The sequence below is a fragment of the Palaemon carinicauda genome, chromosome 11 (genome assembly GCF_036898095.1).
Source record: "Palaemon carinicauda isolate YSFRI2023 chromosome 11, ASM3689809v2, whole genome shotgun sequence".
Classification (NCBI taxonomy): Eukaryota; Metazoa; Arthropoda; class Malacostraca; order Decapoda; family Palaemonidae; genus Palaemon; species Palaemon carinicauda.
In genome coordinates, this window is record NC_090735.1 from 25918284 (window position 1) to 25945783 (window position 27500).

The window sequence follows — 27500 nt, forward strand, 5'->3', positions numbered from 1 at the left end:
TTTATGCAACCCAGGATTCTTTTTTCTTTTTTTTTTTGGCAGACAAGAATACAATTTTTTTTTTTTACTTGAAAGCATTGAGCGGTGAAAATGTATTTGTAACAAACAAAGTTTTCTAACTCTCTGTCAGATTGATTCTGTTTTTCGGGCTTCCATAATAGTTCATCTTGAGATGTAAAAACGTAAAACAATTTTATTTTTATTGTTTAGTGTTACTCTAAAATACTAAACAGCAAAATTGATATGAGAACAAACTAAAGAACAGGATATTTCAACATTTAAGAAAAACAAATGGATATGGGCAGGGCAGATGAGAATGACATTACGAATAACGGAGTGGGTTCCTAGAGATTACAAAAGAAGCAGGGGAAGGAAAAAGAGACGATGAATTGACGAACTAGGAAACTTCCTAGGTGTGGACTAGCATAGAAAGACCACAAACAGACGCAAGAAGAAGGACATGTCTGAAACCTTTGTTCTGGAGTGGACTAGTAACGGAGAATGGTGATAATTTATATATATATATATATATATATATATATATATATATATATATATATATATATATATATATATATATATATATATATATATATATATATATATATATATATATATATATATATATATATATATATATATATATATATATACATATACATATATATATATATATCACATGTATATATATATATATATATATATATATATATATATATATATCTATATATATACATAAAAAAGACAAGACAACAAATAATTCAAGACAACTATTCATTTCCCTGTTATGATTCTAACCAAGCAAGTAAATTGCCTTACCTATACATTTCATATTTACTATTTCCCAAGACTGTAAGAGCAATTAAAGTGTTTTAACCAAAAGTTTCATATCTGCTGTCTCCCTTTACACCTCCTTTCCACATCTTCCTCTATATGCTCAGACAACCTCATGTTCTTCCACACTCCCCTCTTTCTTCTTGACAGTCACTTACTCATTCGAATAATTATCATTTTCTCCTTCGAAACATTTTCCCTCCAGCTGCCTCCTCTTTCAAATCTTTGTTTCATCTGTTTCTAATTCTTCATAGCAGTATTTCTCTTTCATCATTTTACTTATCTGTATTTATGATTTAAAAGTTTCATATTTGCTAATTCTTTATTTTCATTTCTATTCATTTCAATTTTCTTCCTCTTCCTCATTTTTATTCAGATACACCATTCTTCTTCAAACGGTTTCTCGTCTATTCTAAGTCGTCTCCTATCTTCTTTCATCCTCTCTTAGCTTCTTTCTTTTATATACAACTGCTTCATTTCTATTCTGACATTTTGCTTTATTTCTCTCACCTCTTCATATCTCATCAGCTCTCTCTGATTGAGAAACGCCATCCATTTCATTCAGTTTTCTCTTTCCCAAATGACTGTTTCCCACGTGTTCCAACTTTGCTATTCTTTTATTATCTTTCCATTTTTTTCTACCGTTCTTTTATCAAACATTTCTATTTCCCTACATCCTTCTCTGTACCTATTGGAAACATCCACTTCTCTCGCTTCGTTTAAAGGTTTAAATGTCAGACGTAAATGGCAAAGGGAAAGTGCAGTGACATTGCCATAGCAGGAGAATGACATTGATATCATGTTCTTTGCCTCTACTACTCATGAGAGGCCTTTAAACATATAGATCTTTATACTAGTCTTATCTACTTCTGAACTTTGGCGTATCTCTTCAGATAACTATTTCCAGTTCAAGCTTTTAGCTTCGTCAACTGTATCCAGCTCGTGTTCTTCACCAGCCGCTCGTTAGCAAAGTTTTTCTTCTTTCCTCCCTTACCTTCCACCACAAACGTTTTCTCTTATTTCCACGAACCTTTTTAATTTCATTACTCCTCTTCCTCCCCATCTGTTGATTGCTTGTTCCAGAGACTGAAGCAGATATTGGAAACGCCCTCACGAGAACCAACTACCTAAAAATATTTTTCTTTACAGGAATATTAAATATCTGGATCAGCATATCAAAGAGGGCGTAATCATTCCACACGAAACAACAGTTTCTTTTATATATTTGTCGCAAAGAAAACCTCTTTTTTTCTTGATGATGTATTTCCAGAGATATAGGTATAACCTGTAACGTTAAGGACCTTTCCTAAAGAAGAAGTAATTGATAATTTGTACTTGTGTTTCTCATTTTCATTCTGTCATTTTCCCTTTATCTCATTTTTGGGGTATAAAGTTAAAGGTACCTTATGTCTTCATTCCTCTCCTCATCTTCTTTAAAAGTCAGTTCATCATCATCATTTCGCCAGTCATCTCTATCTTGAGATTTTGATTCAATACTTCTCCAATCACCATCTCCTACTTCACGCTTCATAGTCCTCAGCTATGTAGGCCTGGGTCTCGCAACTCTTCTATTGCCTTGTGGAGCTAATGTGAACAGTTGGTAAGCTAATCTCTCTTGGGGGAGTGCAAAGAGCATGCCCAAACTATCCCCATCTACCCCTCATCATGATTTCATCCCCATATGATACTCGAGTAATCTCTCTTATAGTTTCATTTCTCATCCTGTCCTGCCATTTAACTCGCAATATCCATCTGAGGGCATTGTTATCAAATCTATTGAATCTATTGGAGATTGTTTCATTGTCATATAGTAAGAGCAATCTCACTAAACTAGTGTATAGTCTGATCATTATATGTAATCTCACCATGTTAAGGTATCCCCAATCAGAAACGGGTATATATATATATATATATATATATATATATATATATATATATATATATATTATATATATATATATATAATATATATATATATATATATATATATATATATATATATATATATATATATATATATATATATATATATATATATATATATATATATGAATATATATAAATCTATATATATACATATATATGTATATATATATATATATATATATATATATATATATATATATATTATATATATATATATATATGTATATATATATATATATATATATATATATATATATATATATATATACATATATTCTTGACAGGTCCAGGTAGGGTCAGGGAGAGTCTTTTGATGATTCGACAGGTTGGCTAATTGTTGGTACCAGAAAAGTTCCTATCCTTACATCATAAGGACGGTCAAGAGGTTTTCATTAATCAACGTTGCGATACCATGAGCTTGCCTTGAACCTAAGACTTACAGACTTCGTTTATAAGAAGTTTCCATTATGGTACTTCTAACCAAATAATGGTTCAATCATGAAAGACTAATTAATTTCCGGAATTTATATATATCGATTCACAATAAAATATTTGCCTGATATTTTTCCTATCAGATAAGCTGTGCCTTTAAATATTGAAGTATATTTAGATGGAAACGAAACTCAGATATATCCTTCCTGAATGACTTTATTTTTAAGACTAATTTATAATGATATACAGTTTAAAAGAAGACAAGACAGTTAACAGGGTAGTTATGCTTAATGAGTAGTAAGTATCTGTAAACACAAATATAACCTCTTGTAATAGGTAGTTATCAACATAAATACATAACACCTTTTCCCCTCGCAAAAAAGAATGAAAGATTAAAGCAAATAAAAGGATAAACAATCAATAATTAAATGGTGGCATAGCTTCGAATAAATAATACAAAACATGCATATTATTATTAATCATTTTACATTCTAAAATAGTCAGGTGGTCTACTTTGTCTGCTAGACCTTCGAAGTTTTGGTAATTCAGATATCGATCCATCAGGTGAGTCATCAGAAGGTTTACCATTTTCATTTCCCGATAATTTTTCTGCAGCTGCCGCTTCCTTTTCTTCTACATTTGGGATTTCATTCTTCTCTGCACCTGCAACTTCATCACCTAACTCTTCACGAGTATTTATGAACTCTTTTGGTAATGGCGGGTCTGGATAGCTGATCAACTCTGAAAAATCACGTGCTAAAAGTTCATTTTTGCTATCTTGAGAATCATTGGAGATCAGTCTCATTTGATCAATATGCCTCTTCCATACTAAGTTACCGTCCACTTGTACATTGTATGTACATGGACCCAATTTAAGAACCACAACTCCTCGAGTCCATATGCCCTTCTTGGTATTTTGACGATAATCCCGAACCAGTACCACGTCCCCTATATCGAGTTCCCTCATTGGTTTCTCGTTCTCTGAGGCTTTTCTTTCAATTCTCTGAGATGCATCTGGGTGTATTAAATCAAGGCGAGTGCGCAACTGCCGACCCATGAGCTCTGCAGGCGTGCGCTTTGTTGTACAGTGAGGTGTAGTTCGGTAAGTCAGTAGAAATTGACACAACTTGGTATTTAAAGATGTCTTACACGATTGCAATGTTCTCATCGCCCTTTTCATTCCTTGTTTGAATGTTCTTACTGTATTTTCGGCCTGCCCATTACTGCTTGGGTGATAAGCGGGTATCAGTATATGCTTTACACCATTTTGGGTCATGAACTCTTTAAATTCCTCAGCCACAAACTGTCTTCCATTATCAGACACGAGCTCTACACAAACCCCATGCTGAGCAAATACCCGCCGCATGATCTCGATGGTATTCATAGTTGTAATTGATTTCATTGGGTGTACTTCTGGCCATTTTGAAAATGCGTCAATCATAATGAGGTACATTTGTCCCAGGAATGGTCCTGCGAAATCAACATGTACTCTTTTCCACGGACCGGAAGGCCATTTCCATGGATTACCCTCAGCACGAGTCGGCATTGGCTGAGTAGCCTGACAAGCCGAGCACCCTTGCACAGTATTTTCAATATCTTGATCGATATTCGGCCACCACACATGCAAGCGAGCTAATCCCTTCATCCTAACAATCCCCGGATGACCACCATGTAGCTCTTCCAAGATTTGAGTTCTATATCTAGACGGTATTACCACCCTGGCACCCCATAGAAGACATCCCTCTTCAATTGAAAACTCACGCTGACGGCTATGGAAGGGTTTCAGTTCCTGTGCAACGTCCTCAGAGTCTGGCCATCCATTTCTTGTGTAATATAAAGCTCTAGCCAGTACAGCATCATGCAAAGTTTCCCTTGCAACAGATTTTGCAGTTACAGGAAGAGAGTTCACCTGGTGCCTGTTAAATGCAGTTGCTTCTTGTGTCCAGTTTACAAGCTTATCTGATGCATCGGAGTCACAATCTGGTAAAGGCAACCGTGAGAGTGCATCAGCATTTCCATTGTCCCTTGAACGACGTAATTCAATGTCATAATCATAAGCTGCTAACTGTATAGCCCAGCGTTGTATTCTTGCAGCTGCAAGGACTGGAATGCCCTTCCTGGGTCCCAGAATGTATGACAGTGGTTTGTTATCTGTAATAAGGGTGAATTTACGACCATATAAATATTGATGAAACTTCCGTAGTCCAAAGATGATTGCCAAACCCTCACGCTCAATTTGGGAATAGTTACGTTCAGTGGGTGTTAACATCCTTGATGCATAAGCAATCGGTCTCTCTCCGTTACTGGTGATATGGGAAAGCACTGCTCCAAGTCCTTTGGGTGATGCAACTACTGCCAACGTCACAGGTTTACTCAAATCATAGTGCACTAATACTCCTGTTTCAGTGGTCAGCATTTTTTTAATCTCGGAAAAAGCTCTTTCACACTCTACTGACCAATGCCATTTTCTGTCTTTATGCAGTAATTCAGTGAGAGGCGCTGCGACTGATGAGAGATTTGGCACATAACGACGGTAATGGTTTACCAGCCCCAGGAAGGATTGCATTTCAGACCTTGATTCTGGCCTTGGTGCATCCGTGACTGCTGCAATGGCATCCTCCGTCATATGGATATCCTCTTCATCCACAATGAAACTCAAATATTTCAAGGAGGGCTTCATAAATTCACATTTCGACAAATTACATTTCAACCCATTGATGTGCAACCGCTGAAGTACCTTTTCCAGATTGTGTAAATGTTCAGCTTCGGTTCTCCCAGTAAGACTAATATCATCTATGTTGCATCCACAAGGTACTCCTTGCAGAACTTTATCCATTAAAGACTGAAAAAGTTGTGGTGCTGCTGAGACACCATATGGTAAACGGGTATATCTGTACAAACCAAGTGGTGTGTTGATTGTGACATATTTCCTAGATTCCTCATCTAATTCCACTTGCTGATAAGCTTGTGATAAATCTAACTTTGAGAAAGTTTTTCCACCGTTCAGTCGCTGGTAAAGTTCATCTGGATTTGGCATTGGATGTTCAGGGTTTTCCACATAACGATTTATGGTGACCTTGAAGTCACCACAGATCCTAATAGAACCATTGTCTTTTGAAACTGGCACTATCGGTGCCGCCCACTCACTATATTCAACTTTCTCAATAATTCCTTCTAATTCTAGTCTTTTAAGTTCTGCATTCACAGCATCCCTGATTGCATAAGGAACTGTCCTCGCTTTATAAAAGATTGGTTTTGCATCCTTTCTTACACGAATATGAGCCTTTATATTCTTGGCTGTACCCAGTTTACCATCAAAGACATCACCATATTTCCTTAACAGTTCGTCTAACTTTGAGGTTTTCAGAGTACCAGAATATAAATGATTTACAGCTAACTTTTTCCAGTCAAATTTAGCAAAATGCAGCCAGTCCCTACCGAATAAGGCAGGTCCATTCCCCTGTACCACATACACTGGCACTTCCTCCACTCTGTGTCCATGAACTTCCATAGTTATGTAACACATACCGACAACTTCTATTTTTTCTCCCGTCATGGTTTTCAGCACAATATCGCTGGATTGAAGTACTGTTTTTTTCAGATGTTTAGCGTAGAACTCTTCACTGATCAGTGACACAGAAGCTCCTGTGTCCAATTCCATATCAATTGGTATCCCATTTAATTTAACTTTCACTATTATCTCTGGAACCTTATTGTGTCTTGCTTTCATTTTCTTAACACAGTATTTCTATGTATGCACCAATTCATCCTGCAGTTTGCACTCTGTAGTTTCTTCTTCCGAGCCGCTGGTCTCCTCCTCTGCCCTGTTGACCGTCGATCGCTTCCTTCCTTGTCTTCCATATTTCAAATTTCGATTGACTGTGGTGTGATTTTCCATTCGGCACATTCTCCGAAGGTGTCCTTTTTTATGACACCCATTACACTCAGTATCCTTATGGAAACAAACATCAGCCTTATGGTTTGTCTTCCCGCAACGATAACACTTGAGAGAAGCTGTCGGCCCAACCACTTTGTTTACCTCCTGAGTTTGACCCTGAATCTTCGTGACGTTTTCATCAGCCATTTCCTGACTTAGCGCAATCGAAAAAGCTTTCTTTAAGTCAAGCTCCTGTTCACTTAATAGTTTCCTCTGTGCTGAGCGGTTGGCCAATCCAATAACAAACAAGTCTCTTAAAACTTCCTCTTGAAACGCACCAAACTGACATGTTTCCGCCAATTTCCGTTGCTCCGTTGCATAATCAGTGATGGATTCTCCTGGACGTTGTTTCCTATTGTAAAACTTGAAACGTTCAGCTATCAGGATGGGTTTTGGGTGGAGGTGATTTTTCAAAAGCTCAGTAAGTTCTTGATAAGTCCTTGATGAGGGCTTATTAGGGGCAAGCAATGTTTTCAGAAGTCCATATGTTGGAGTGCCGACGGCGCTCAAGAAAACTGCCCGTTTCTTATCTTCCTCTGTTATGTCATTTGCTAAGCAGAACTGATCAAACCTTTCGACATAATCTTCAAAGTCCTCGGATTTGTCATATGCTGCTATATTACCCAAATGCGCCATCCTTAATTTTCCCTTTCGTGAGTCAGTTCCTCGTCGCCATTGAAGTATATTTAGATGGAAACGAAACTCAGATATATCCTTCCTGAATGACTTTATTTTTAAGACTAATTTATAATGATATACAGTTTAAAAGAAGACAAGATAGTTAACAGGGTAGTTATGCTTAATGAGTAGTAAGTATCTGTAAACACAAATATAACCTCTTGTAATAGGTAGTTATCAACATAAATACATAACAAATATTATTCTTCCCTTCCTTTTCTCCTTTCGTAAGTCCTGATATCAAATTCCATTCAAAATAAACTTTTTATTAGCTATAATTAATAATAGACTTTGTCAATTAGGAGATTAATATTTCTATTTTCGGTGACTGACAGAATTTATTAATGTTATTAAGCCGATTTTTTCATGTTTCATCACAAATAGAACAAGAAAACCAAGATGAAAAAGGTTTATAAAGCTTACAGAAATCATAAAATGCTTAGTAGAGTACCCTTGCGTAAGATATGTGCATTTTTAAAAATAACAATATAGTATATATTCTGGAATTCATTTCATTATACTATCCATATTCCGCTCTGATTTAAATGGTATATTTTTGGACTAAAAGTTTACGTCATAGCAATTTAATAATAGAATCATTTGAACTTTATATTATAGAAGCTTTGGGCCGACGAAACTGTGGTGGGAAATGAAATAAATGAAAACGACGATGTCAAAATAAAAGATTAGGAATACAATGAATGAAAAATGGGAAAATCATCTCATCATTATTAGACATCAAAAGGCGATTATACCAAAAGATATTTGCAGTGACTGGCGAAAGATCTTAAGCTGCTTATGTTAATAAAAAAAGAATATGAAAGCAAATGACCACCAAAAAAAAAAGGATTTTATGAACAGTATTAGTGATTATAAATGATACACAAAAGTTTGATTTGAAAGGCATTTGATATTAAGAGCTACGAAACCTAAAGGTTTTAAAGGTCACGCATGAATGGGAGAGACAAGGGATAGTGACATTGCCCTAGCAAGCAGGACAATGCCCTAGAGACTGAACATATATATATATATATATATATATATATATATATATATATATATATATATATATATATATATATATATATATATTTATATATATATATATATATATATATATATATATATATATATATATATATATATATATATTCATATGATCAGCGACCAAACCCCCTCCCAATCCAAGCTAGGACCCGGGAGGGCCTAGCAATGGCTGCTGATGACCCATCAGATAGAACTGTTAGCTCACACAAAACCCCATCTTCTGCTCACAAGGATGGTAAGGTTGCAGCTACTTAAGAGTTTTAGCGGGACTAGAACCCCAGTCTGCAGATCACCAGATAGGGACGTTACCAAATAAGCCACTACAAATACTTAGAACAACGATTCGAATTGGAAAAGGATTTTATAAAATTAAATACAAATCTGCAAGACTTTAGAAGTGGATTGTGACCAGAATAATGAATGTCTCAGTATCTGGGGGTACACAGTAGCAAACCTCCTCGAGAACGTCAGGTGCAACCGTTGAATTTGCATCAAATAAAGAATGGAAACTCTGGAACCGAAGGAAATACGTTTATGGATTTTGTTCAGTCGAATTATTAAGAGGTGTCCTTTTACACCCTTACTGCAAGACGAATTCCTGTCATCTCGCCCTGCACTATATGTTTAGTAAATCACAGCGCAGTCAGGGTGTGACAGGGTGCAATTCTTCAGAATGAGGTATGCCAGGAATTCACATGTCCAACTGTACATACATTGGAAAAGGAAACATCTTAAAACTCTAAAATAATTAATTTCATATTATCACTCGCTCTTCCCTGCACTCTTAATAGACCAACCTGTGTAAGCAGGGAAGACTTGCGTAATCTAAGGAGTTTCAATTGATGGACATTTATGCAAGTAGTGTCAAGATATATTGCATAATGAACATAGAATCAGCTGATTATGAAATACTGGATATTTTACGCACCATAATATCAGTAAAATGGATATTTATATATTTTGAAAAATACAGCTTTTTGGCTACACTTATTTGAATGCGTCAGGAAGATTAATTTTGAATATAATGATTAGGTAAAAAATTGCATAGTATTAAAATAATAGTGAATATCATACGCAGGAAATTATTTTCTATCGAAAGGATTTCATGCATTTATCAACAAATCCGAGGATGAACATCACTGATTTATGACAGAGAGAGAGAGAGAGAGAGAGAGAGAGAGAGAGAGAGAGAGAGAGAGAGAGAGAGAGAGAGAGAGAGAGAGAGAGAGAGAGAGAAAGGAAAAGCAATAAACAACAGTAATTTCTAATGGAAAAATAGCGTTCCAATATGAATATTTCCTGTAGCGTTTAATGGTCTGACAAAACATACAAAGCAAGAGAAACATTTTCCCCAAAGTGCAAAAAAAAAACTATAATCTCGTTTCGTATGTCCGGCATTGAACATTTAGAAAAATGCCAAAATCGTTTAAAATATTCGCTACAAAAATGTTGCAATACCCATTTCGGATTTTCAAGAATTAGGCCATTCTAAAAACACAGGTGTTTTGCTCTTACAAAAATATATCTCTACTCGGTGTTAGTTCACGTTGTCTAAAATATTCCTGTGTTCACATTGAAAAACAGAATATTCATTTGAACAGGTAGCGTAAAGGAAGGAGATAATTAATCCTTTTAATGTCGAACCAATCTATATGAAAAGAGCAGGCTCTGATCACAGTGAAGTTGCTCTCCAGCTGACACTGCTTGTCTCTTTCATGCTCGGGTCAAGCATTGGACCACTTGATTTTCGGAAGTGCTTGGACCTCTTGTTTTTTTGGAAGTGTTTTGATCTCTTGTTGTTGTTTTTTTTCTAAAAGTATTTTTACGTTTTATTTTCCGAGGTGTTTGAACCTCTTAATCTTTGGCAGTGTTTGGATCCGTTTGGAAGCGTTCCAAGATCCTACTTTGAGCTCAACACCAAAAAAATCGTATCGCATATTGACATTAAAAATATGATGTATTTCAGTAGATGTTCGTGAATAAGATAAATGTGTGATTTTAGACTCGTTTTTATTGTCGTGACTACCCAAGTTATTGATAGTAAGTAAATGGACATCTTACGTTTGAAATCTTTTAAGCATAACAGCCAAATTTGCACAAGATGAAAAATGTAATACATAATCATATCTATTTTATGATCGTAATATATTCTTTATGAAATTATTCATAATTGCATAAGAAGATGTTCGTACCCAACGAAATCTTATGCATGAAGGCAAATGAATCATATTTACGTAAACACAAAGGTAATAAAAATTGCAAGCACTCAGATGAAATGTGCATATCCAACACCGTCAACTCTGGACACAAATACACAAGTGAAACATACTTACTTGAACAATAACGCATTTGTTCCCCTTCATTCTTGTATAAGTAAGGAAGCTGTTTATAGCAAAAATTAAGTTATGAAATAGGGCGTATAATATTGTAAATCCGTGTGACAATATATCAACAAAATCTAGTTATGTGTGTAGAAAAAGAGGCATAATGAAGATTTTAATTAATTCCGTTAGTATAACAGGTACACCATCTATTACTGCTATCAATAATATTACTTCTCTACAATACAGAATCTATGAAAACTAGAGATGCATTGTAAATAGAGACTGTAAGTTTATGTAGCAGTAAATGTTGATTATTATTGTATGCCTGAATATCATTGATAAAAAAAAATAAACCTGACAATATACAGATGAGAAACTAAAAAGTTTGGACTTTTATTTCAAGTTATCTATTACCAGGTAACAAATTACTATGGTATACGGAAAGCAAAACAATTCAGAATAATATGGATTAAATTTGGGCGAAATGAATAATCAAAACACACAGACTGAAGAAAACAATACACATGAACAAACAAACTGAATTCCAGTTGAGATTTCAATAATAAAAGAGAGACTAAGAAATGATACCAATGATCTGATACGTAAAATCATTGCAGGATTATTTGATAATATTCTAGAGAAAACTATCAGCATATTTTAAAAATTTCCTTAAAAAATAAATCTTTACTTAAACTGGATATATAAACAAATTTGCTTTATGATATTTTGAAGCTGTTTAAATAATGTTTTGATGATGTTCGAAGTCTAATGACAAAATCAAAAGAAACAGTAAAAATACTCGAATTTCAATGCCAATATGAACCACGGTAACGCATGTACCCCGATGTGTAAAACGCCCCCCCCCCCCTCTCTCTCTCTCTCTCTCTCTCTCTCTCTCTCTCTCTCTCTCTCTCTCTCTCTCTCTCTAGGTTACCAGGAGTAAATATCCTATTTTCTCATCCACTATTATCGCCCTTTTTTCTATCTGTCTTTTAATAAGCATTAAGTAAAATTTATGCTCTCTCTCTCTCTCTCTCTCTCTCTCTCTCTCTCTCTCTCTCTCTCTCTCTCTAGATTGCTATGAATAAATATCCTCTTTTTTCATTTACTTTTCTCTCTCCTTTCTCTTTCTGTCCCTTATTAACATTAAGAAAAAATTATGCTCTTTTCATCTCTCTCTCTCTCTCTCTCTCTCTCTCTCTCTCTCTCTCTCTCTCTCTAGATTGCTATGAATAAATATCCTCTTTTTTCATTTACTTTTCTCTCTCTTTTCTCTTTCTGTCCCTTATTAACATTAAGAAAAAATTATGCTCTCTCTCTCTCTCTCTCTCTCTCTCTCTCTCTCTCTCTCTCTCTCTCTCTCTCTCTCTCTCTCTTTAGATTACCATGAATAAATATCCTTTTTTTTCATTACTTTTCTCTCTCTTTTCTCTTTCTGCCCCTTATTAACATTAAGAAAAGAATTATGCTCTTTTCAACTTTCTCTCTCTCTCTCTCTCTCTCTCTCTCTTTCTCTCTCTTTCTCTCTCTCTCTCTTTGGATATAAGAACATTTCTAGGGCTTTTTACAGTTTTCCCTTACTGTTTGTTTTAAACTGGGAAATCTCTAGAGTCTAGACTCCCTTTGAACATGAGGAATACGAAGCGAGAGTGGAGTAAAAGGAACTTTTTTTTTTTACTGCAAGGAAACTAATTGCAAGTCTCTCTCTCTCTCTCTCTCTCTCTCTCTCTCTCTCTCTCTCTCTCTCTCTCTCTCTCTCTCTCGGGGATATTGTAAATGAAATATACGAGTGAAGAAAAAGACGGCTTCTGTGAGCACGGCTATGGTATCCCTGTGATATGAATACAGTGCATGGTAGTTTCTTTCATCGTCATTTGAAGGTTAAAGGTGTAAATGTTTAAAAGCCGCTTAAGAATGACAAAGGCAAAGCAAGAGAGCGTGACTTTGTCATATTTAGCAGGATAATGCTCTAGAGACTGAGCATAATATAAACATCTAAGCTGAGACCAGGGACGGTCAGACAATGGGTGCTGATGACTCAGCAGATAGACCTATAGGCTCCCCCAAAAACAGCCTCTTTACCTCACAACAATGGTGAGGTTACAGCAAACAAAGGAAATACCGAGTTTGAGCGGGACTCGTTCCCCAGTCTGGCGATCACCAGGCAAAATTCTATAGGTGATAGAAATATGACAGAAATATTCTATATCTTTTTGTGTCCCTACAGGTTTAAAGCAAAATGTAAAAGCATGTATTGCTACCCACAAGCCATGGCAACTGGATATACAAAGGGTCTTACGAGCCAGTTTTCTTGGTGGTCACCCTTTCATGTATTAGCCAAATCCAACGCTTATCAACACTGCTTTTCATATTTCCCTTGAAGAGGTAGTTTATGAACTTGACGGTCGTTCTACTCAGTTCAAGATTAAATATTATTAAAGGTTTTGTCAACTAGTGCCCACCCAATCTGTGTTTGTGTGTGTGTATGTATGTGTGTGTGTGTGTGTGTGTGTGTGTGTGTGTGTGTGTGTACCCAACCCAATAGTGACATGACTCTGCTGTTTTTCACTTCCTTACATTTTTTAATTATTTATTACTAAATAAAAAGCTCATTACAATGCTTCTAGAAGGCTCAAATCACTGGCTGTTCTTTCCTCAGACGGCCTCTACTTTGTTTATAATGTGTCAAGAAGACTAAAATTCGTGGAGAAATATACGGATAACCTAAATGAAAGAATATTATGGTTGCCTATGAGTTGCCAAAAATATGACTTCATGTATTGTGTGTACATATATATATATATATATATATATATATATATATATATATATATATATATATATATATATATATATATATATATATATATAAATTTCTACCTCATACTTGGGATCGAACGCTGGCCCCTTCTAATGAAAGGCCAGGTCGAAACCAACCATGCCATGAGAGGCCATAAAAGAAATCGGAACCTAACGCTACCCAGCTGTTAAAGATATACCTGGCGAGACATCAGTCTCTTACCAGCGAATTTTACCCAACTTCCCGGCCCAGCATGTGACACAATTGTTAGTAATTCATTCAAATTACCCCTAATGAATCAATATGGATAAATATCAACACAACATCGTGTTCAAATAGAAATAAATTTCTACCTCATACTTGGGATCGAGCCCTGGCCCCTTCTAATGAAAGGCCAGGTCGAAACCAACCATGCCACGAGAGGCCATAAAAGAAATCGGAACCTAACGCTACCCAGCTGTTAAGGATTTACCTGGCGAGACATCAGTCTCTTACCAGCGAGTTTTACCCGACTTCCCGGCCCAGCATGTGACACAATTGGTAGTAATTCATTCAAATTACCCCTAATGAGTCAATATGGATAAATATCAACACAACATCGTGTTCAAATAGAAATAAATTTCTACCTCATACTTGGGATCGAACGCTGGCCCCTTCTAATGAAAGGCCAGGTCGAAACCAACCATGCCACGAGAGGCCATAAAAGAAATCGGAACCTAACGCTACCCAGCTGATAAAGATTTACCTGGCGAGACATCAGTCTCTTACCAGCGAGTTTTACCCGACTTCCCGGCCCAGCATGTGACACAATTGGTAGTAATTCATTCAAATTACTCCTAATGAGTCAATATGGATAAATATCAACACAACATCGTGTTCAAATAGAAATAAATTTCTATCTCATACTTGGGATCAAACGCTGGCCCCTTCTAACGAAGGACAGGTCGAAACCAACCATTCCACGAGAGGCCATAAAAGAAATCGGAACCTAACGCTACCCAGCCGGGAATTCGGGTAAAACTCGCTGGTAAGAGACTGATGTCTCGCCAGGTAAATCCTTAACAGCTGGGTAGCGTTAGGTTACGATTTCTTTTATTGCCTCTCGTGGCATGGTTGGTTTCGACCTGGCCTTTCATTAGATGGGGCCAGCGTTCGATCCCAAGTATGAGGTAGAAATTTATTTCTATTTGAACACGATGTTGTGTTGATATTTATCCATATATATATATATATATATATATATATATATATATATATATATATATATATATATATAAATGCTATCTAATTAATTAGGAGTGATTTGACCAGTAAATGGATCTTTTTCTGAATATACTGAATCGTTAATAACCTTCAGGTAACAATCACGATGTTGTACACTTAAATCAGTCATTCTATTAGAATTGTTCTTATATATTTAGAAGTTCACGTGAGAAAAAAGTGAACCTAAAATATCGGTTGGAAAAATTCAGTCTATCGTCTTCCAAGATATAATGAAATAACCTGAACAATCTACACATATATCAAAGCATTCCTATTTAAACTCCTCAGCGAGGACAAATCTAACTTAACTTTCAAGCGTTTTTAACGCCATTGCATTTTTCAACATTCATAAGATTTAATTCTACTTGGAGTAAAAAATTGCTCTACAAGCTTTTGTAAACATAATTTGCCATTATTTTTCAGCAATCATCGAAATTCACTTCGAGTTATGTTAAATAATACATATGTTTGGAAAACTTAAGTTTACAGCAAATACAAGAGACCACATTTATCTCCAATTATTTTGTGTAAGTTGATACTACAGATTTAATATAGATACACTTCCAGACAACATAATTATTACCTTGAAATGTTGGGTAATTTTATCTTGTCTTTTATTCAACCCAGGATTTTTTTTTCTTTTTTTTTTGGCAGACAAGAATACAAATTTTTTTTTACTTGAAAGCATTGAGCGGTGAAAATGTATTTGTAACAAACAAAGTTTTCTAACTCTCTGTCAGATTGATTCTGTTTTTCGGGCTTCCATAATAGTTTATCTTGAGTTGTAAAAACGTAAAACAAATTTATTTCTATTGTTTAGTGTTACTCTAAAATACTAAATAGCAACATTGATATGAGAGCAAACTAAAGACCAGGATATTCTAACATTTAAGAAAAACAAATGGATATGGGCAGGGCAGATGAGAATGACATTACGAATAACGGAGTGGGTCCCTAGAGATTACAAAAGAAGCAGGGGAAGGAAAAAGAGACGATGAATTGACGAACTAGGAAACTTCCTAGGTGTGGACTAGCATAGAAAGACCACAAACAGATGCAAGAGGAAGGACATGTCTGAAACCTTTGTTCTGGAGTGGATTAGTAACGGAGAATGGTGATAATATATATATATATATATATATATATATATATATATAGATAGATAGATAGATAGATAGATAGATAGATAGATAGATAGATAGATATATATACATACATACATTATATATATATATATATATATATATATATATATAAAGACAAGACAAAAAATAATTCAAGAAAATTATTAATTTCCATGTTATGATTCTAACCAAGCAATTAAAATTGCTTTACCTATACATTTCATATTTACTATCTCCCAAGACTGTAACAGCAATTAAAGTGTTTTAACCCAAAGTTTCATATTTACTGTCTCCCTTTACACCTCCTTTCCACATCATCCTTTATGATGTTCAGCCAACCTCATTTTCTTCCACTGTCTCCTCTTTCTTCTTAATAGTTACTTACTCATTCGAATAATTATCATTTTCTCATTCGAAACATTTTACCTTCAGCTGCCTCCTCTTTCAAATTTTTGTTTCATCTGTTTTTATTTCTTGTTAGCAGTATTTCTCTTTCATCTTTCTCCTTACCTGTATTTATGATTTAAAAGTTTCATATTTGCTTATTTTTTATTCTCATTTCTATTCATTGCAATGTTCTTCCTCTTCCTCATTTCTATTCAGATGCACCATTCTTCTTCAAACGGTTTCTCGTCTATTCTAAGTCGTCTCCTATCTTCTTCCATCCTCTCTTAGCTTCTTTCTTTTATATACAACTGCTTCATTTCTATTCTGACATTTTGCCTTATTTCTCTCACCTCTTCATATCTCATCAGCTCTCTCTGATTAAGAAACGCCATCCATTTCATTCAGTTTTCTCTTTCCCAAATGACTGCTTCCCACGTGTTCCAACTTTGCTATTCTTCTGTTATCTTTCCATTTTTTTTCTACCGTTTCTTGTATCAAATATTTCTATTTCCCTACATCCTTCTCTGTACCTATTGGAAACATCCACATCTATCGCTTCGTTTAAAGGTTTAAAGATCAGACGTAAATGGCAGAGGGAAGGTGCAGTGACATTGCCCTAGGAGGAGAATGCCATTGACATTATGTTGTTTGCCCCTACTACTCATGAAAGGCTTTTAAACATTTAGAACTTTATACTAGACTTATGTACTTCTGACCTTTGGAATATCTCCTCAGATAACTATTTCCAGTTCATGTTTTTATCTTTGTCTACTGCATCCTTCTCCTGTTCTTCACCAGCCGCTCGTTAGCAAAGTTCCCCCCCCCTACCTTCCACCACAGACTTTTTTTTTTTCTTATTTCCACAAACGTTTTTAATTTCCTCCCTTATCTTCCTCCTCTTCCTCCCCAGCTGTTCATTGCTTGTTCCAGAGACTGAAGCAGATATCGGAAAAGCCATCAGGAGAACCACTTACCTTCAAAATATTTTTCTTTACTGGAATATTCAGTTTTTGGATCAGCATATCAAAGGGGCTGGAATACCTTGTCACGAAACAACAGTTTCTTTGATATATATTTGCCGTAAGAAAAACATAATTTTTTCTTGATGATGTATTTCCAGAGATATAGGCATAACCTGTAACGTTACAGACCTTTGCGAAAGAAGAAGTAATTATTAATGTGTATTACCGCTTCTTATTTTCATCCTGTCATTTTCCCTTTTAATTTTTTTTTTGTATAATGTTAAAAGTACCATATGTCTTCAGCCTCCTCCTCATCCTTTTTAAACATCAGTTACTCGTTCGAAAATGTTATCATTTCCCCATTAACTATTTTATCTTTCAAACGTTTCTTTTGTTTTTTCTCATTACCTGCGTCTGTCTCCTTTGCCATTCTAACCATCTTTCTTTTAAATTTATTACGGTTTTCTTTATCCTTTTTTCACATCCCCTCCTGTTTTTCTTTTTCAAAAGATTCTCATTTACTTTTGTTTCCCCTTCCTCATCAACAACCTCTTCTCTAGGCAAACGTTTTTTTTTTTTTTTTTTTTTTTTTTTTTTTCAACCAAACACCGTTTCTCATTTCCTCACAGCCATCTCCTTTCTTCTATGTTTCCTCCATGTCCTTCATTTACACGCAACTTTTTTTTTTCCTATGATAACATTTAACATATTTTTTTTCCATTTTCTTTTAAATTCTGCTCTCTAATTATGTTATTCTTCTTTCATTGCTTCCCTTCTTTTGCTTCCTTCGTGTTCAACATTGCTATTCCAAATTTAGCCTTACTTCTTTCTTTACTTGTCGTTCCTATCTAAATATCTTCCATTTTCAACACCCTTTCTGAGTACTCAGTAATTCTCCTTCTTTCAAAACTATCTTTATCCGCTCCTTATCTTTGCCACATCTCTTCACTTGAGTATTTCAAATACAAACATTGCTTCTTCACATTGACCCCTACTCGTCTTTCTCCCATGGTTGTTAAAGAAACAAACGTTGTTAATATTCTCCCTTCCATTCCGCCACAAACGTTTTCCATATTCACACTTACCTTCTAAACAATTGCTTTCCATTTCCTCTTTTATTATTGTCCAAAAACGTTTTATTCCATTTCATTCCTTCCCTTCCTCCTCTAACGTCTTTCATATCTTTCTTTACTTTCCTCCATATATATTATTTTCAATTTCAATCCTCTTTTCCTTCCACAAATGATTTTCATTTCCTCCATTATCCTCTTCCACAAATGTCTTCTTTTCCTACGCATCTATTTTTAATTTACTCATTTATCTTCTTCCACAAACGTTTTTAATTTCCTCCCTTATCCTCCTCCACTTGCTCCTCTACAGTTGATTGCTTGTTGTAGAGACTGAAGCAGATATTGGAAACTCCATCAGGAGAGTCACCTACCTTCAAAATAGTCTTCCTTACTGGAATATTCAATATCTGGATTAGCATACCAACAGGGATGGAATCCCTCGAGTGAAACAAAATTTTTTTTTCTTTTTTTATATATATATTTGCCGAAGTGAAAACCTTTTTATTTGTTGCTGATGATGTATCTTCCAGAGTTATGAACTGTAACGATTCTCAGCATCGATAAATGATGTGGTAGCCTAATGAATACATCTCTGTTTGGCTATTTGTTGGATGGGGGTTCGAGACCTGTTCAAGCTCGATAGTTTCTAGAAGCGTCTGGAACCTCACCATCCTTGTGAGTTAGAGTTGGAGGTTTCGGGTAGCCTATAGCTCTTCCTACAGAGTCATTAGCAGTCGTTGTCTGGGCCTCCCTGGTCCTAACTTGGTGGATAGGGAGCCTTGGGAGCTGAGATTTGGGGGTAGCATATAGCTCTACGGGCTGAGTCCTCATCAGTCATTGCCTGGCCCTCCCTGATCCTTACTTGCTGGAGAGAGGGCCATGGGTGCTGATCATATGTAGACATGGGCATTCTATAGTCCTTACCCCGTCCTTTGCCTCTGCCATTCATATGTGACCTTTGAACCTTCAAACGTGAGCCGACCCGAGTTACAGAATTTCATATTATTAAAGATCAATACTTTTTGTGCTTTCTGTTTTGATGAATTAAACGCTTCCCGTCTAGTTACGGTTATTCGTCCTTTTTTTATACTGGAAATTCCTTAATCTCAAAACCTATCATTTTATCATTACGATAAATATGTATATATATATATATATATATATATATATGTATATTTATAAATATATATATATATATATATATATATATATGTATATTTATAAATATAGATATATATATATATATATATATGCGAATGCGAGTGTGTGTGTGTGAATTAGAATAATCTATGGCAGTATGTCATTAGCGTAGCTAGACTCTGATTAACAGATGATAGAATTCGTGTTTCAGATGACAGAAAAAACCTGCTACGTATGTATATCCATGTACTCAGATAAGAGTTTTCATAGCATCAATATATATATATATATATATATATATACATATTTATATAAATAAATATATATATATATATAGACATATATATATATATATATATTATTTGTATATGTTTATACGCGCACACACACACACACACACACATATATATATATATATATGTTTATAGATATATATGTATACACACATATTATATATATATATATATATATACATATATACATATATATATATATATATATATACATATATATATGTATATATATATATATATATATATACGTACATTGGTAAATCTTTCCTCTAACTACTAAAGTTTATAAATCATTACCCGGATACAATTTCTTCTTGGGACTTTTTTCCATCTTATAAATTTTGGCTTTCGCCTCGTTTGTGGTGAGTTATTTTGGCTTTCTAAAGCGCTCTTCTTAATTTCTCAAGATTCTGGATTCGAAAACCATAAATAAAAAAAAAATCATTAATAATTTATTCGAGGTCAAGACGTCAACATCTAATCAAGACATCAGGAATATAAAATCTTAGAAATTAGATCCTCATCACTTATTCACAAATCAAATCCTTCTAACCCAAACGAAATTAACGTATTATAAACTTTTCGACAAATGAATAATATATCTCAGAAATTTTATTTTATTTTTGCCGAGATGAGGACCAGCGTTAAGTAATTTATTTGATTTCTTTATTTTTCTCAATATGCCCTTTTAGTAACATATTAATCTGTTACATTATAGTTCGACGAAATGCACTCGTTCATATATACAGTATATATATATATATATATATATATATATAAATATATATATATATGTATATTATATATACATATATATATATATATATATATATATTTATCTATTTGGATATATGTGTACGTATGTATATATATATATATATATATATATTTGGATATATATGTGTGTATATATATATATATATATATCCATATATACGGTATATATATATATATATATATATATATACATATATACATATGTACATATATATATATATATATATGTGTGTGTGTGTGTGTGTGCATGTATGTATGTATACTAAATATACAAATTAATCGGTGAGACCTTTGAGGAATCTTAATCATTATACATAAAGAAATTACCGTAAACGTTATTACCTTCTTAAAACTAGAAATAGACTAAAACCACTACTTTATCAACTTCTTACCATAATACTGAAAATTACAGTAAAATTGATGCCAACATAAACAAATATATCTATCATTCTCAAATAACAGAACATTAATTTTATATATTATCTGTTCAACTCAAACTAATAACAATAATAATTATAATAATATGAATACTAACATTAATAAAGAGATTTATCATCCATAATCAACAACCACGGCAATAATAAATATAATTATCATAATAACAATAATCATGTAAAAATTCCTTTCCTACAGCTGCAGCTCTTGAAGCAGAGCACAATTAGTTTTTTCATCTACTACTAATAATAATGATATCTATAATAATATTAATACCAACATTAATATTGATATCAATCATTCATAAATAATAATAATAAAAATAATAATAATAATAATAATAATAATAATAATAATAATAATAATAATAATAATATTTATTATTATTAAAATAATAATAATAATAATAATAATAATAATAATAATAATAATAATAATAATAATAATAATAATAATATAAGAAATTCCCTCCCCACATTTCCAACGCTTGAAGCATGACCGAAGGAATCAGGAGTGACTGAACCGGATGATTCTCATGATTGGACGAGCCTTTCTGGATTCTCTCCAGATATCCTGACCTTCCTGTCTGCGCCGCCTCTCGTTGACCTTCAATCACAAGTTACAAAACTGATCCTTCTGTTGGGATCCTTCGCTGTGAATCAATCGTTCTCCTTTATCGTGTTCGTTTTTCTTCTTATTGTTAATCTTAGCTTGTTGGATTTTATTATATGGAAGTATTATTATTATTATTATTATTATTATTATTATTATTATTATCATAAGTATATATATTATTGTTGCTGTCAGTTGCAGTTGCTCCTCAAACTATCATTGTTATTATTGATAGTAGGATAAATAATAATACCAATAATGATAAGAATCATTATTCTATTATTATCATTAATAATAATAATAATAATAATAATAATAATAATAATAATAATAATAATAATAATAATAATAATAATAATAATAATAATATGTATGTTTATCTGTTATATGGAAAAGTATTTTCAACCATTTTAAATTTCATGAAATAATATAATAAATAATAATAATAATAATAATAATAATAATAATAATAACTACTCTAATTCTTTTCTGCATTAGCCTGGTTTCCTTGTAAGAACGCTTTGGCTTATAACATTCAGCTTTTTTTATTTAAGGTTGTAGCTTGACTTGTAATAATAATGATAACAATGAATAATTACTTTTGGCAATGGTGATGATGATAAATAGTATTATCATTAGCATCAGAATTATCAATAGTATCAGTAATGGCAAAAGCATAGTGTCTGCAACCTCACCACCCTTATAAACTAAGGTTGCGGGATTTGGGGGAGGCTATATGTCTACCTGCTGAGTCAAATGCAGCCATGGCCTGGCCTTCCCTGGTCCTAGCTTGGGTGGGAAGGGGGATTGGTCGCTGATTATATTGATAAATAATCGGTCTCTAGGGCACTATCCTGCTAACCAGAGCAATGTGACTCCCTTACCTCTGCCATTCATGAGTGACCTATAAACGTTTAAGGAAAGAACCATATTTTTCTGCTGTTTTTTCTTGTTTTTCCGGCTTTATTTCCAGCCTCGCCTCCTGGTGAGTTTCCCTATCGGTAAATATTTTTCGGTTACGCACTTCTTGCTACGTCTGAAGCTGCCAAACTTATCCCGGGTATTTGCATACTTAATACGGAACGAACGTGATAGGAAATCCTCCCTTGCAACCCGGGACCTTTTGGATTTTATAATTTTCGCACCCAGGGATATACTGCCATTGAGGAGGTTCTATAAAAGATACAATATTTCGTCTCCATGTTTAAAACAGCCTCTTCAGAAGCATGTAGTACTTATGCTCATATTCAAAGCATGCATACTTTTAAAAATGCGGTTTTATTTTTGTTTTGGTTTTCAATAGCTATTTAAACATATGGCCATTTCCCTGATATTTAAAGCTCCCTCCTGGAGGTATGTATTAATTCAGTTTGGAATTTTGGCCATTATGTATTAATTAAATATGGAACCATGTCAAATATCTGAAAGAAGGTGAGTGAATTTCAGCATAACTAAACGATCCTAATATAAAAATTAATATATTTTAAATAATCAGTAGAGTTATTGAAATGCAAGTAAAAATGATGGAAGAAATCCGTCAATACTAACCGGGAATCATAGGAGAGAAATATGATATATATTCCTTTTATTCCAAATTCGTTATATGATTCAATTTTCACTCGTGTAAAACGAGTGAATTTCTATATGTCGTTCCAAATGGGAACAAGAAGATAATAATATATTGTTGGACTAAAAAAATTTACTTATTGAATAATAAAGAATATCTAATGATTCTATAACATAAGCGTAAGTGTATGTATATATATATATATATACATAAATATATATATATATATATATATATACATATATATATATATATATATATATATATATCTGAGTGGGAATACCTCAACTTGGTGATAGAGTATGTGTATCGCAGTGATCGGCAATGCTGTGCTAGTCAGTCACCCATACTAGGTTGGTTTGCTGTGAGTGCTCACACAAAAGTCTGCCACTATCACTGATCTGCAGTTGACCAGCGTAGTGATGAAAACTAGCCAAACCCCAAACGTGAATTGACATGTCTGAGAACCTTGTCTGTAGGGGACTAGAAACGCCACATTTTTCGTTATATATATATATATATATATATATATATATACTAGCGTCCGCAACCCCCAAAAAATGACAGCTAGATCTTCATATAGATATGCACACACACGCAAATGCACCCCTCTTTCCCCAGGGTAAGACTACTTCCTATTCCCTTAACACAAGGGACGGAGAGGAGTGGACGTGACTGGAATGATATATATATATATATATATATATATATACATATATACATATATATACATACATATATATATATATATATATATATGTCTTATTTATAACTGTAATCGAACAGTTTAACATGTTTTTTTCAAAAAGGCCCATATTTCCTGTGTTTCTTTTATGGGCCTTTTTGAAAAAACATATATATATATATATATATATATATTTATGTATATATATATATATATATATAGATATATATATATATATATATATATATGTATATATATATGTATATATATATTTATGTATATATATATAGATATATATATATATATATATATACAAATGTGTGTGTGTGTACACTCACACACTCAATATATGCATATATATATATATATATATATGTATATATATATATATATATATATATATAGAGAGAGAGAGAGAGAGAGAGAGAGAGAGAGAGAGAGAGAGAGAGAGAAGGACACTTTATCTTCATTTTATAGGGGAGATAGTCTATATACTGTATGCTGTAAAATGTGTATGTAACCTATTTTTTCGTATGTTTTTGTGTGTATTATAACATACGTAAATTATTCTTTAATTCCAATAATCACCTTGCTTGTTGCAATGAATCAATATAGTTTTCCATGTAATCACAAAAAAAAAATGTAGACCAATAAGCATATTTCAGTCAGTGGACTGAAACAAACTGCTGTAAACCTAAACACAAATAAATTGCTCAGAGTAATGACCCCAAAAATATTACAGTCTTTAAGCTCGGGAAATTTAATCGCCAATTTCATGATGAGAGGGACGATGTAATCAACCTCAGCGAACGACCATATTTCCTGTTGCTTATTATGAAGCGTATATGAAGTATTGCTTGAAATATGAATAAACAGATGAGCACATGAATGTAATATTACTTATCAATGTATGAGGATGGAACTGTGCTGTTTAGGTAGTCTAACAAATAACTTTAAATCATTTACAACCTCATAATTGCAAAATAAACCAGCAGGTTTTATACATCAGCTGTACAACTCAATTGTATTATAGTTGGCATATTGCCTACAAGTGGAGGAAGAAAAATAAAAAAATAAAATTTTGACATATAGCTGGGATACTTAGATAAAAATTATCCACAGTCATGGTTCATAAACCTTTTTAGTTTACTGCTTCGAGAAAGAATAGAAAATCATAATTAAAAGAGTTTAAAAAAAACATATACATACCTACACAATATTGTATATACAGTATATGAGTACATGTATGTATAACATATATAGTGTATATTTGTGTGTATACAGTATATACATAAATATTAATGCTTTTATATTAATTAGTCTTCCATAAGTCTATTTTTATAGTTTATATATGAAAGGTCTATTTTATTATTGTTACTGTTCTTGAAATATTTAATTTCAATTGTTCATTGCGTTTCCTGTAATTTATTTATTTCCTTATTTCTTATAGCATCATACTTTTAACTAGGATTGTAGAAAGGCTAATAATAATAATAATATTAATAAAAAGAGTTATATGTAGATATATAAATAGATGTGCACGCATACATACACTCATACAGCCCCCCCCACACACACACATATATATATATATATATATATGTGTGTGTGTGTATATATATATATATATATATATATGTATATATATATATATATATATATATAAATATCTATAACTATATGTGTGTTTATTTATTTGCAACGGTATTTACGTAAATGCTTTTACTTTAAAGCTGAAAAAATAACTAACAATACTTTGTTATATTATCAAATAGTATTACCAAAGTTAACACAAAAAAGCAGGTAAAGCTATATGTTCAAGAAAACAAATGATGAACTCCGTTGGGATGTCATCAAAGTCATTTACATGACAACACTCTTTGGCTGAGTTATGACACATGAAAGAGATTATCTGATCAAAGAGGAGCTTTTCAAAAGGGTTCTCTTGCACTGCAACATTGTTCAACAGATGATTGAATACAATCAAGGTGATTCATTTCGACTGATAGTTCAATAGAAAAAAAGTGAAAGTTTGAGTCAGAATTATGATAACTGAAGTGAAATCTTCTCTGCCAGTTGGGGTTAAGGTATAATTTTTATTTTCTAGGGACTTACAGAGTTATAGATTTCTGCAATAGTTCCAATAATATAAACCGAATTATTTTTTTAATATAAAATTAAGATACGAAGCATGTTGGAAAATTATAGTTCCATGTTATATTTAGTTATATATGAGGTAGTAGGTCGGCCAGGGCACTAGCCACACGTTGAGATACTACCGCTGAGTAGGTTATTGGATTCTTTGACTGGTCAGACAGTGCAACATTGGAACCCTTTCTCTGGTTACGGATCATTATTTCTTTGCCTTCACATACACTAAACAGTCTGGTCTATTCTTTTTCCATTCTCCTCTGTCCTCATACACCTTACAACACTTGAGATTACAAGCAATTCTAATATGGTCAAGGGTTAACTATTGCAATGTAATTGTTCAGTGGCTACTTTCCTCTTGGTAAGAGTAGAAGAGATGCTTTTGTAATAAGCAGCTTTTCTAGAAGAAAGACACTCCAAAATCAAAGCATTGTTCTCTAGTGCTGGGTAGTGCCATAGTCTCTGTACCATGCTCTTCCATTGTCTTGGGTTAGAGTTCTCTTGCTTGAGGGTACATCCAGGCACGCTATTCTATCTTGTTTCTCTTCCTCTTGTTTTTTTATGAGGTTTATATATGATAGATCTATTTCAACGTTGTTAGTTATCTAAAAATATTGTATTTTGATTGTTATTACTTCTCTTGAAATTTATTTATTTCCTTGTTACCTTTCCTCACGGAGCTATTTTTCCCAGTTGGAGCCCTTGTGCTCATAGCATCCTACGTTTCCAGGTTGTAGCTTAGCTAGTAACAACAACAACAACAACAACAACAACAATAATAATAATAATAATAATAATAATAATAATAATAAGAATAATAAAAAACAATAATAAATCTGATATTTTGAACAATAGCCAGATATGTTTTACCACCCAAATGGCTGAGGACTAAGAATAGTGAAGTAGGAGATGATGAATGGAGAGGTATTGAATTAAAACCTCAAGATAGAGACGACTGGCGAAATCTAATAGAGGTCCTTTGCATCAATAGGCGTAGGAGGAGAGGATGATGACATGGACTTATTTATATATACACATATATAGGGTATATACATA